This window comes from Episyrphus balteatus, chromosome 1 (genome assembly GCF_945859705.1).
Source record: "Episyrphus balteatus chromosome 1, idEpiBalt1.1, whole genome shotgun sequence".
Taxonomy (NCBI): domain Eukaryota; kingdom Metazoa; phylum Arthropoda; class Insecta; order Diptera; family Syrphidae; genus Episyrphus; species Episyrphus balteatus.
In genome coordinates, this window is record NC_079134.1 from 115,126,067 (window position 1) to 115,130,455 (window position 4,389).

Here is a 4,389-nt window from a genome sequence, read left to right on the forward strand (position 1 = left end):
ATAAAGAAACACACTCGGTATGTATGCAGAATTCAAGATCAAACACATTCTGTGAATCTCTGTACTTACTATGCAATAATTTTAAATGTAAACCTATGTAATTACTTAACCTTATCTGAGTAAAACACAGTTTCAATTGTGAAGGTCATTGTTGATTGAGAGATTAGAATAATACTTTTGTTCTAATATCGATGACTTGGAACAAGACCAGCGAAAAGGTAACACATCTGAACATTTTACTAGAATTAGAAAATATTAATAAGTAAATTAAATTGTTTTACAGTCATTATCGAACGGTATTATTTTATTTAATTAATTAGAATGGCTGAAAGTGTTTTCTGTCAAAAATTTAATAACTTGCTATGAAATATGAATGGTATCAATGTTACTTTGGCCTTCAAGTAATTCATGATGTGGATTGGGCACCGTCTATCATCTGTACGACATGCATATCAAATTTGAAAAATTGGATTGATGGTAAAGCTAAGTTTTTACCTTTTGGTGTCCCAATGATATGGACAAATCCGCTAATACACGATTCGGATGAATGTTATGCCTGCCAGAATTTACCTTTTGGAATATACCGCCGTAGAGCTAAACATTATACATACAAAGAAACAAAATTTGCTCAGTTGCCTTTGCCACATGACGTTCATGCAATACCATATCCGAGAAGACCAAGTCCATTGGGAGAAGGTTTTGCATCTGCTCTTGAAACTATGGAAAGTTCAAACATATCAGTTTATCAACCATCATATCAAACTCAAAAATGCAACCACGTGGAATTTTCACAAAATCATCTGGATCGTCTCATGCGTCGCCTCAAATTATCACAACGATAGTCGATTATTTTGGCGCAAGAATTAAAAAAAAAAATATTCTAGCCCCTGATGTTCAAGTTTATGCATCAATAAATCGGCATAGTTGTTTCAAGACTTTTTTTTAAATCTATTGAAGACAATTCATTGGCGTACTGTTCAGATACTCGTGGTTTGGTTTCCATAATGCACCAAGAGTATAATCCAGAAGATTGGATTTTCATAGATTCTTCGAAAAGCAGTCTGAAGGCGGTGCTTTTGCATAAAACGAACACGAACAATTCTGTTCCTATCGCACCTAGCACCCAAACAAAAAAAAATCTTATTTTTCATTAAAGAAAATAATGGATTTATTGAACTACGATGATCACATGTGGAAGATTATGTGCGGACCTTAAAGTTATCGCTATTTTACGTGGAATGCAATTGGGGTACACCAAAAACATGTGTTTCATTTGTTTGTGGAATACCCGTTTTAATGGGGATCAATACAATGAAAGAAATTGGCCTGCACGTCAAGAAGTAAGATTAAGCCATTACAATGTCGTAGAACTTCCGCTTGTACCTATTGATAAAATTTTACTTCCGCCGCTTCATATCAAACTAGGGATAGTTAAAAATTTTATTAAAGTCTTGGACTCGGAAGGAAATGCTTACAATGAGCTCAAAACTATTTTTCCTCGACTTAGTGGGATGAAAATAAAAGAAGGTGAGAGAGTTTTTAGTAAAATAGAAAAAAATGTTATATTTTAATGCTTAACAGGAATTTTAAATGGACCAGATATTCGCCGTTTGATGAAAAATACGCAATTTGAAAATGCATTGAATGACCAAGAAGTTGAGGCATGGAATTGCGTCAAAATAGTTATAGAAAATGTTCTTGGAATAAATCGGTCCGAAAGCTGGCGTATTTATGTTGATGATAAGCTAAATGCTTTCCATCGTCTGCAGGTAAGAATGTCCCTAAAAATTCATTTCTTACACCACCATGCCGATAAGTTCAACGAGCATCACCAGCTGAATCCGACGAACATGGTGAGCGGTTCCATCAAATAACTGCCAGGCTCTTATAACTTTCCATGGGACAGCAATTTCCATAATGTCAAAGCTCTATTACAAGAACCATTATGTTTATTTTGTAGTTTTAATAAATTTATTTTTTAAAATTGTTTAAATTAGGAAAGAGTTTGACTTTTAATATAGTAGGAATTGGATAAAAATAGTCATAATCTTTCGAATTTTTCGTTTACGTAAACAACAAGCCCTTCAAAAGAAAGATAATTTAAAAAGCAACATTTCCTCATCATTATCTCAAAAATGTCATTTTTTGACTTACCGCTCTTTTGCACTGAGGGTGCGATATGTACATAAATATGTACATATGGTTGAAAAAAAAGAAATAAAATTATATGTAAATATATATTTTTTAAAACGTGATTTGAAGTGTGGAATTGTAATTTTTTTTTTACTTCATATACGATTCTCTCTGTAATTTATCTAAAAAAATACATATTTGATCAATTAAAATCGATTTAAAATGACAACATATCAAATATATCTTGTTTTTTTATCGTTTATTTCTGACTTGATGAAGAAATTTTTAAAATCGAAAATCTTTCTTATTTTACCTAATCTAGAAAAACTAAGAACGCCATTGTGTTCAGAATGGCCGAATTATATTTAGTAGATATGTGCGCCGTCTGTCGGAAAAAAAGTTCCATTTTCAAGCACAGTGTTATTTTTTCCCACAATTTTTATTTATTTATGTGCAAGTGCAAGAATTGCTTCAGAGCGCTTCTTACTCTTAGAGCAAGATCCCAGGGCCGCTAGACATTACTTATTTTCTCAAGAAAAAAAGTATGGAATTACGTAGTGCTAGGACATACTATTAGTGTATGGATACTGGCTATCTTGTGCCGATGGCCATTTTACCAGTAACAGGTGCTAAAGGTACGAAAAATACTTACTTACTTTTCTTATTTTCTCAAGGCTGATTTTAATATATGATACTCAGGGAACTAGTTCAATAATTTTTGTAAGCTGCCAGACCCATCGCATGGGCCTAACACCTTGCCAGACACGCATAATAGCAAATAGGAAAGTTAGATTTTATTATATGGAGGTCTGGGAAAAAATGTATAAAACATTTTGACTTCAGGACTCGAAAGAGTATCAAGACACGCGTCGAAAACCACATTTTGCATAATCGCATCTAGAGTCATTTGGCCGCTATTTTGTTTTTTTGATAAAAATTGTAATTTTTCACATAACTCACGTATTTTTGAATCTACGGAAAAAAATGTATTGCAAACTAACTACATCGATGCACTGTTTGAGACATGCAAGCCATGAAATCCTGCCCAACTGCTCTTTGATAATTTCCGGTGGCAAAATACCGTATAGAGCACACAGAAATCGAGTGGGTACACAGAACACCTACTGCAGATTGGCGTTCGTTGATGTTGAAATAATGTTTGATTTTGTTGAGAAATTCCAAACAGAGAAGTTTTGGAAAGCGATACAATACAAATCCAGGTACTGCTACTCTGTTGTTTCTTCAAAAGGATCCCGGGTGTCTCTTATGTGTCTTCTTATAATGACTAATTTTTTTTCTGTAAAAAGCACAATAAACTTAAAACAAAGATGAATTTCAATTAAATCAAATTTAACAAACCGATTTTGTCGCCGAATATATCTTCTTATAATAGCCGTGTTTTATTGGTACTCAGTATTTTACTGAGTAAACATTTTATGCTCTAAATAACAAAAAACCATTACTTTTATTTATTTTTTATAATCCTTTATTGTTGAATGGTAAAAAATGTATATGTTAAGAAAAATTTTTTTTTTGTAAACCAACAAATAAAAAACTTTTGTTTATACTTAGCAATCATTTGTTGTTGTTTACCGTATAAAATTTTACAAAGCTAAGTACTGAGCTACCAATAAAACACGGCTAATGTCATTATATGCAAAATTCATCTTTTTATTCAATAAATCCGCAGTTTTTGTTTGTTTGAATTATTATTTTGAATTAATTTCATCTGGTTTTCATGTGTCAAAACTCAATTCAGCTCACTCGGCTTACAAAATAAATAATTCAGCAAAATCAAATTCTCAACGCGTTGCGGAATCGAGTGTATTTCTCAACGTGTAAACGGGTAGTGACTCGTGAATGTGAGTTTTAATAGTTGTGTACACGAGCATAAAACTCACGCTTGCGGAATCGGCCCCCTGTTTTCATTAGATCCCAAATGTGATAGTTACGCAAATAATCAAATCGAATGTCAAATTCTATAGACAAAAAAAAATTTGAAATCTGAACTGACCTGCGAAGTTATCTCATTTGGGCTGTAGTGAAAACAGGCTATTACTTTAAACACATTCGTTTTTCGGTTAAATATGAATGAATATAGCTCAGAGCTTACCTGCTATCAAATAATACATGTATTTAGTTTTAAGATATAATTTTAATGAAAATCAAATATTGCATACACATATTATATTAGTCAATTATATTAAATACTTTAAGTGTTTGTTTTGTATTGTCAAATTTTGCTAGAATTACATA